This window comes from Myotis nattereri, assembly GCF_964212035.1.
Source record: "Myotis nattereri genome assembly, chromosome: 12".
Classification (NCBI taxonomy): domain Eukaryota; kingdom Metazoa; phylum Chordata; class Mammalia; order Chiroptera; family Vespertilionidae; genus Myotis; species Myotis nattereri.
In genome coordinates, this window is record NC_138087.1 from 9,755,585 (window position 1) to 9,765,556 (window position 9,972).

Genomic DNA, 9,972 nt, shown 5'->3' on the forward strand with positions numbered 1-9,972 from the left:
GGCGTGGCGACCCTGAGGGCTGCCAAGGCCCACAGCCAGCTGGAAATAGAACTGGAACTCGAGACACAGACCTGCTTTCTCTGGTTGGCCTGCTCTCTTTAAAGACCCAAGAAGCCACCGTTTAGTAACAGGTGGGAGATGAGAAATCCGGCCACTAAAAAAGATCCACAAAGCCCTCCTATTCCAGGACTGCACAGTCTGATGCAGAGCCCGTTCCCCCTGGTTATAGAGAGCACGTGGGCAGATATCTTACCTGGGGTCCAGGTGACATAATAAGGTAATGGCAGTCCTGGGACCTCTTAGCCAGGGTTCTGTCCTGTAAGTTTGAAGGATGCTTTTTATTTCCAAAAAAACATGTATGATTGGACGGAAAGCTCTAAGAGATATCCAAATCTGGAAGAAATATATTATATTCTTAGCACAGTGCCTAGCACCAGGGTTATTTTATCAATTCCTCTAGATTTGTACTTTTATAACAAAAACTAGAGGCGTGGTGCACCGATTAGTGCACCAGTGGGGGTCCCTTGGCCAGGCTTGCGGGGATCGGGCCGAAACCAGCTTTCTGACATCCCCCGAGGGGTCCCGGATTGTGAGAGGGCAGTTCTTGGGTGATGCACTCTGGAATCGGGCTCCCTCCTCTCTGATTCCCGGTGCATCACCGGAGAACTGCCATTGCCAAGTGACTGCAGCTCTGCAGCTCCTGCATTGAGCGTCTGCCCCCTGGTGGTCAGTGTGTGTTATAGCTACTGGCCAGTAGGCTGGTTGGTGGGTTGGCCGGTCGGCCCGTCGGCTGGTCGCTTAGGCTTTTATATATATAGATGCTTGCTTATTGAAAAGGAAACACTGCAGAAGTATATAAAGAAAAAGTCCTCACCACCAGCCCATCCCCCAACCCACTCCCTAGATATAACTGCCATTACAGCTGGTGGGAGTCTGAACTGGAAGTAGGCTTGAGAGGGGTCTGCATAGGGGGGCCAGGCACTTTCCCTATGGATGGACAGACCTGACTCTGAGTCCCCACCTAGAGGTGTGCTAGTGGTATAGAGCCTCAGTTTCCCCACTTGTACATCTGCCTTATAGAGTGGTTGTGAGGATTAAGATGTGCCTGGCACACAATTGGTGCTCAATACTTGTTAGCTATTGTTACCCTTCCAAATTTTTTCTGTATATATAGCTATTATATACGTATATATAATCTCATTTTACAAATGAGAATATGCACATTGCTCTGCAATTTGATTGTTTTCCTTTACAGTTATTTCAATCGGAATGTGTTTAGCCACAAGTAATGGAAAACTCAGAGAGATTTAAATATGTGGGGGTTTATTTTTCCCCTGTTTTCTCACGTGCACCCAGAGGTGTCTGCTGGCATTCCTTCGGCTGTTCAAGGTTCCATTCGGGACCTCTCTCTCTTCTCTGTGATCCCTGGTGCTGGCTTTTGCCCCCGGGCTTGTCATTTTGGGGGCACAACATGGCCACCACGGCTCTGAACATCGAGCCCATACGGAGGAGAGAAAGGGCAGCTCCACCTACACCAGTTCCCTTTCATTAGAAAAGAAAAATTTCCCCAGAACACACCTCGCCCCCACGCCACAGACCTCCACGTACACAGAATTGGCCGGGTGCGTGTCCCACGGCGACCCCTTGCTGCAAGGGTTGCGTCAACATCGCGGTGCCTGCCGCCCACCGTGGGGCCAGAGCCGTGCTGCACCCCAGGCTGCTTTGGAGGCGTGTGCCCTCCAGAAGCGCTGCAGCAAGCGTCCTCCTCTGTGGGCCTGGACTGTGCAAGGCTTCCCTAAGTCCAGCTCTAGAAGAGGAACCGCTCTGTCAGAACATCGCATGCTGACATCGCCAGGACCTCAACCAGAAAACTCTCTCTCTCCCTGCAGCTTCTGGAAATGGTGAGGCCTGTAGAATGGAACTTTCTGTGGTCCCGATGAGTCATGTTGCCACTAACAAATAAGTTTTGTCTTTCACATGGGGGTTCAACTGTGATTCCTCAGACATAATCATAGAAAGAGCTGGCTCGTACCCGTGAATGGCTGCCAGGTGAAGAGAGAGGCCGGGCTCACAGTGTCCAGCTTTCCTTTGAACTCTGACCTTGTCATCTGAAGAAGGGTTTCCCACATGATTGGTGCAAAGCAGTCACGCAGGGTGGACGTCATATCTTCCTTACAGAAATGAACTTGTACATTCGCACAAAAACCCATTCACACATATTTATAGCTGTTCTATTCGTAATTGCCAGAAACTACAAGCACACAATGCTCTTCGAGGGTGAATGGAAAACCCATAGTAGATATACAGTGGAATACTATTCAGCAATGAAAAGGAACAAGCTATTCTTACATGTAGCGCTGGATTGAATCTCAAAGGCACTGCGCTGGTGAAAGAAGCCAGTCTCAAGACTATATGGTCTACGATTCCATTTGTGTTATATTCTCAGCCAGACAAAATCACAGAGTTACAGAACAAGTCCATGGTTGCCAGGGGCTGGGAGTGAGAGGAAGGGACAGAACACGGGAGTATTTTGCCTGATGGAACTGGTTTCTATCCTGCTGCTAGTGATGACAACTTGAATCTGTGTGCTACAATTCATGCAGCTGTACATTTTTTAAAAGTCACTTCATTGCAAAGCAAAATACAAGTGGATCATGGGCAGTCTGCAAACTGTACTGGTCCATGAACAGGTAGGTAGAAAAACTGAGAGTATTTATAGCACTTTTCAAATGTTATGCTTGTTCTGTTCATATTTATTAAAATGTAACTTAAATTCAACAATAAAATGTAATTTAATTTTAAATGAAATTCCATCTAACACTAAACAATAAGGCCCTATATTTTATAACTATTTTTAAATTTCATTATTTCCAGTAATTTTTTTCCATTTAACTATTTTAGCTGTATAATTCATTGGCATTAAGTTCATTATTTTGCAACCACCATTCATCTCCAGAACTTTTTCATCTTCTCAATAAAACTCCGTGCCCTGAAACAATAATTCCCACTCGGTCCCCAGCAGCTGGCACTTTCTGTCTCTATGAATTTAATTATTCTAGGTACTTTATAGCAGTATAAGTGGAATCATGCAATATTTGTCCTTTTGTGATTGCCTTATTCACTCAGCATAATGTTCGTCCATATCATAGCATTTGTCTGAGTTTCCCTCTGTTTTAAGTCTGAATATGATTCCATCCTATGGATACAGCACATTTTGTTTATCCATCCATTTGTCAGTGGATACCTACGTTGCTCCTACCTTCTGGCTATTGTGAATAATGCTGCCATGAATGTGGATATCTCTTCGAGTCCCTGCTTTCAGTTTTTTTAGGATGCATACGCAGAAGTAGAATTGCTAGCACATAGGTTCATTCTATATATTTAATATCTTGGGAAACTACTGTAACCCTTTCCACACAGCTGCACCATTTTACATTCCCACCAGCGGTACACAAGGGTTCCAATACCTCCACATCTTTGCCAACTATTGCTATTTTCGTGTGTGTGTGTGTGTGTATGTGTGTGTGTGTGTTTTATAACAGCCATTCTGATGAGTTCAGCGAATATCTAATTTGTGGCTTTGGTTGGCATTTCCCTAATAATCAGTGATGTTGAGCATCTTTTCATGTGCTTATTGACCTTTCCAGTAACTCTTTTTATTATGCTTTATAAAGTATTTTTCACACCAGATTGGAAGTGAAACAAATCAACCCCTGCTTTTAAACAACGACGGGAGAAGCAGGGCCCGGCAGCCGTGGATGTGGAGAGCGAGGGGAGACTGGTCCGCGGGTCGGGAGGGAGAGGCATTGGTGAGTGTCCGTTATCAGCAGTCGTCCACCTTCCCACCGAAGGCTCTGCTGCCTCTGCCACCGCCTAGCCCAGGCGGGCAGCTGCGTCTCAGTGTTAGACGTTCGAGTTACCCAATGATCTAAAATTGCAGCCCGTGACCTTTCAGCAAATGGCAAAGTTCTCTCAGGGCACTCAGGGCAGAAACCACAGCGCAGCTGCGGTGAAAAGCCCAGCAGGAGAGCGCTCCCAGCTCACATTTCTGTCCAGCCACTGCTGCTCTGGGCCCAGGAGCTGCCTGCGGCCTTGGGCCTTGCTCCGCCCAGTGAACCAGCTGCAGACCTGCTTCTACGTCCTGAGGACAAGCAGGACCCCCGGACAGAGGAGGGATCTCGCACCCGGGCCCTCTTTGTTAGCAATTCTGCTCCTAGGCTTTGCGGACACCCTCTCATGCAATCCCAGCATATGCTTTTAAAAAGAAGTTTTCAATCAGAAAAGGTTTTATTGTAAAAAACAATGTCATCCGGTAAAAATGCAAAAAAAGTTACGCAATTATATAAAAAATTTTAAAGAATCTGCACATTAGCCCCATGGGACTACGGCACCTGCTACATACTCGAGGGGTGACACAGACGGCCATTTTACTCTGCTGCCCGAGGGGAATCTGGTTCCTTGCAGATAGCACCCACTGTTTCTCAGGCCCCAATGAAATCAGCTTGAGGCTTAAGCATCAGCTTTGTAGGCTAACAGGAAAGAAAGATGGTTACACCAAGTCCAGTTTTCAATGTGTAAAAATATATAAGAAAGTGCTACATACATTCTTCAAACGCAAAACCAAGTTCAGTTGGGACTGGCATATGTTAAGCCTGTATCTTCATTTTGTAGTACCCATTGTCTTCTACTTATGTTCTCATCATACTCTGCTTTTTTCTTTTTAACTTTTTAAAGACATTTTTTTTAAAAAAACAGCATTTTAGGTTTACAACAAAATTGAAAGGCGGTATAGAGATTTCCCATTTCCTCTGCACCCACACATGCATATCCCCCCATTATCAACACCACCCACCAGAATGAATAGATTTAGCAAGGATGAACCTACATTAAAACAGTCTCTGCCCTAGCCGGTTTGGCTCATTGGATAGAGGGTCGGCTGGGTCTCCAATTCGATTCTCGTCAAGGACGCATGCCTGGGTTGCGGGCTTGATCCCCAGTAGGGGGTGTGCAGGAGGCAGTCAATCAATGATTCTCTCTCAGCACTGATGTTTCTATCTCTCTCTTCCTCTCCCTTCTTCTCTGAAATCAATTAAAAATATATATTTTTTTAAAACCACACACACAAAAAACCATCATTATCATACAGAGTCCACACTTTGCATTAGGGTTCGCTCTTGGAGTTGTACGTTCTATGCGTTTGGACAAGTGTACAATAACACATGTCTCTATAATATCATACAGGATTTTTCATTGCCCTAAAAATCCTCTGTGCTCTGCCTAGCCATCTCTGCCCTCCCCCGCCATACCCCTGGAAACCACTGACCATTTTACTGTTTTCATAGTTTTGCCTTTTGCAGATGTCATATAGTTGGAATCATACAGAATGTAGCCTTTGCAGATAGGCTCTTCACTTAGTAATACTCATTTAAGGTTCCTCTGTGTTTTCCATGACTTGATAGCTCATTTCTTTTTAGCACTAATATTCCATTCCCTGGATATGCCACAATTTATGTATTCATTCACCTACTGAAAGACATCTTGGTTGCTTCCAAATTTTGGCAATTATGTATAAAACTACTATAAACATTCTTTCCAGGTTTCAGTGGACATAAGTTTCCAGCTCCTTTGGGTAAAATGCCAAGGAGAGTAATTGCCAGATCATCTGGTAAGAGTATATTTAGTTTTGTTGGAAATTGCTAACTTCCCCAAGTGGGGCACCGTTTTGTCTTCCCCCAGCAGTGAGCGAGGGCTCCTACTGCTGCACACACTCGCCAGCATTTGGTGGTGTCGGTGTTTTGGATTCTCCGTCATTCTAATAGGTGCATAGTGGCATCTCATTGTTCTTTCCATTTGCACTTCCATGATTTGGAGCATCTTTTCATGTGCTTATATCTAAAAAGGCATCACCATACCCAAGGCCATCTAGGTTTTCTCCTGTTATCTTCTGTAAGTTTTATAGTTTTGCATTTTGCATTTGGGTGTATGATCCATTTTGTGTTAAGTTTTGTGAAGGTATAAGGTCTATGTTGAAATTCTTTTTTTTTTTTTTTTTTTTTTTTTTTTGCCTGTGGATGTCTGCTTGTTTTAGCACCATTTAAAATAGGACTATCTTTGTTCCATTGTGTTACCATTGCTCTTTGCCAAAGATCAGTTGACTATATTTATGGGAGTCTTTTTCTGGGCTCTATTGATCTATTTGTCTACTCTTTGCCAATCCCACACTGCCTTAATTATTGTAGCTTTATAGTAAGTCTTGAAGTTGGGTAAGATCATCCCCCAACTTTGTTCCTTCAATATTGCTTTGGCTATTCTGAGTCTATTGCCTCTCCATATAATAAAATAATATTATTTTATTTATATTAAATAAATATCCATAAAATAACTTGTTAGGATTTTGATTGGGAATGTATTGTATGTAGATTTGTGTAAAGTTGGGAAGAACTGCCATCTTGACAATATTGAGTCTTCCTATCCAGGAACATAAAATTGATTTAGTTTTTCTTTGATCTCATTCATCAGCGTTTTATAGTTTTCCTTATATAAATCTGGTACATATTTTGTTAGATTGATACCTAAGTATTTCATTTTTTGAATGCCAATGTAAATAACATAGTGTTTTTAATTTCAAATTGCACTTGTTCATTGTTGGCATAAAGAACAGCAATTGGCTTTTGTATACCTTGAATCCTACAATCTTGCCATAGTCGCTTATTAGCTCTAGAAGTTGTTTTGTCGATTCTTTTGTATTTTCTACATAGATAGTCAAGCCATCTATATGAACAAAGACAGTTTTATTTCTGCTTTCTCAATCCATACCTTTTTTAAAAATATAGTTTTTATTGATTTCAGAGAGTAAAGGAGAGGGAGAGAGAGATAGAATCATTGATCAGCTGCCTCCTGCATGACTCCTACAGGGGACTGAGTTTGCAAACCAGGATGTGCCCTGATGGAGAATTGAATGGTGACTCCCAATTCATAGGTTGACACTCAACTACTGGGCCACACTGGCTGGACCCAATCTGTATACCTTTTGTTTCCTTTTCTTCCTTATGGCATTACAAGGATTTCCAGTACAACAGTGAAAAGAAGAGGTAAGAGGGGACTTCCTTATCTTGTACCTGATTTTAGTGGGAAAACTTTGAGTTTCTCACCATTAAGTACACTATTTGTATATTTTTTGTAGATAGTTCTTATCAAGTTGAAAAAGTTTCCCTCTGTTTCTAGTTTACTGAAAGTTGGCATCATGTATGGATTTATCAAACGTGTTTTGTGCCTTTATTGATATGATCACTGATTTTTCTTTTTTAGTCTGTTGATGTGATGGATTACATTTATTGATTTTCAAATGTTGAACAGACTTGCATACCTGGATAAATCCCACTTGTTCATGATATGTAATTCTTTCTATACTTTGGGTGATTTTATTTGCTAATATTTTGCTGATGGTTTTTGCATCTATGTTCATAAGATATTGGTGTGTAGTTCTTTTTATTGTTTTCTTGTAATGTCTTTGTCTGGGTTTGGTATTAAAGTAATACCTCGTTGAATGAGTTAGAAAGTATTTCCTCTGCTCCTATCATCTGAAAGAGATTTAAGACAATTGATACTATTTCATCCTCACATGTTTGGTAGAATTCACCAGAACAGGTCTTGACCTTGTGATTTCTGTTTTGGAAGTTTATTAATTATTGATTCAACTTCTTTAATAGATATAAGCCTATTCATAGTTCTATTTCTTCTTGTGTGAGTTTTTGAAGATGATCTCTTTCAAGAAGTTTTCCTAGGTTATCAAATTTATTGGCACACAGGTATTCATAGTATTCTTTTATTGTCCTTTTAATGTCCAGAGGATCTTTAGTGATGTCCCCTTTTTCATTTGTTGCTTTTTAAAATGTTTATTAAATTTATTGGGGTGACATTGATTAGTAAAATTATATAGGTTTCAAGTGCACAATTCTATAATACATCACCTATGTATCGTATTGTGTATTCACCACCCAAAGTCAAGTCTCCTTTGTCACCATTTGGCCCCACTTTACCCTCTACTGCCCTCTCCCACCCGCCTTTCCCTCTGGTAATCACCATACTGTTATCAGTATCTATGAGTTGGTGTTTTGTTTTATTTTGCTTTATCCCTTCATCTATTTCACCCAACTCCCCAACTCCCCTCCCCTTTTACAGCTGTCAGTCTGTTCTCTGCATCTATGAGTCTGTTTCTATTTTGTTTGTTAGTTTATTTTGTTCATTAGATTTCACATATAAGTGAAGTCATAAGGTATTTGTCTTGCTCTGACTGGCTTATTTCACTTAGCATAATACTCTCAAGGTCCATCCCAGCTGTTATAAAAGGTAAGATTTCCTTCTTTTTTATGGCCAAGTAGTATTCCGTGGTATAGATGTACCACAACTTTTTTTATCCACTCATCTGCTGATGGGAATTTGGGCTGCTTCCAAATCTTGTAAATACCACTGTAATGAACATAGGAGTGTATATACTAGTATTCTCTTGAATTAGAGTTTCCAGTTTTTTCGGATATATACCCAGAAGTGGAATTGCTGGGTAATAAGGCAGTTCCAGTTTTAATTTTTGAGGAAACTTCATATTGTTTTCCACAGTGGCCGCATCCCTCTCATTCCTTGCCAACAGTTGTTTGTTGATTTATTGATGCTAGCTGTTCTGACAGGTGTGAGGTGGTATCTCATTGTGGTTTTAATTTGCATTTCTCTGGTATTTAGTGACAATGAGCTTTTTTTCCATATGTCTATTGGCCACCTGCATGTTGTCTTTGAAGGTTTGTCTACTCAGATCCTTTGCCAATTTTTTAATTGGATTGTTGGTTTTTTGGGTGTTGAATTGTATGAGTTCTTTATAAGTTTTGAATATTTGTGTCCTCTCTTTTTTTATTTAGTTAACCTAATAGAAACTATTTTATTGATCTTTTTAAAGAACCAGCTTTGATTTTATTGATTTTCTTTGTTGATTTCTTGTTTTCAATTTCATTGCTTTCAGCTCTAATTGTTTTTGTTTTTGTTTTTTTTAAATATATTTTATTGCTTTTTACAGAGAGGAAGGGAGAGAGATAGAGAGTTAGAAACATCGATGAGAGAGAAACATCGATCAGCTGCCTCCTGCACATCTCCTGCTGGGGATGTGCCCGAAACCCAGGTACATGCCCTTGACTGGAATCGAACCTGGGACCTTTCAGTCCGCAGGCCAATGCTCTATCCACTGAGCCAAACCGGTTTCGGCTCTAATTGTTTTTTTAAATAATTCTTTTTTTTTTTTTTTTTTTAGAGAGACATCAATTTTTTATTCCACTTATTTATGCATTCATTGGTTGATTCTTGTATGTGCCCTGACTGGGGGCCGAACCCACAACCTTGGCATATCGGGACAACACTCCAAACAACTAAGCTACCCAACCAGGGCTCAGCTCTAATTCTTATTATTTCTTTTCCTATACTTACTTTGGTCTTAATTTGCTTTTCTTTTTCTAGTTTCTTACAATGGTTAACCTCAATGGTTCATTTTAGATTTTCCTTTTTTTCTAATATATACATACAATGCTATAAATTTCCCTTTAAGCACTGCTTTCACTGCATCTCACAAAGTTTGACAAGTTGTGTTTTTATTTTTTAATTAGCTCAAAATATTTTAAAATTAATTTTGAGATTCTTCTTTCATCCACATATTATTTAGAAGTATGTTGTTGACTGTCCATGTATTTTGGTGTGTTCCAGTTAGTTTTCTGTTATTAATTTCTAATTTATTTCTATTGTGGTCTGAAAGCAGATATTGTATGATTTCTATTCTCATGAATTTGTTAAGGCATGTTTTATGGTCACAAATGAGGTATGTATGGGTGTATGTCTGCTGTTGTTGAATGAAGTGGTCCACCCGATGCTACTTATATTTTTTTTTCCTTTAATAAAGTTTTATTTTTCAAATGTACAGCTGGAGGTACCTGTTGC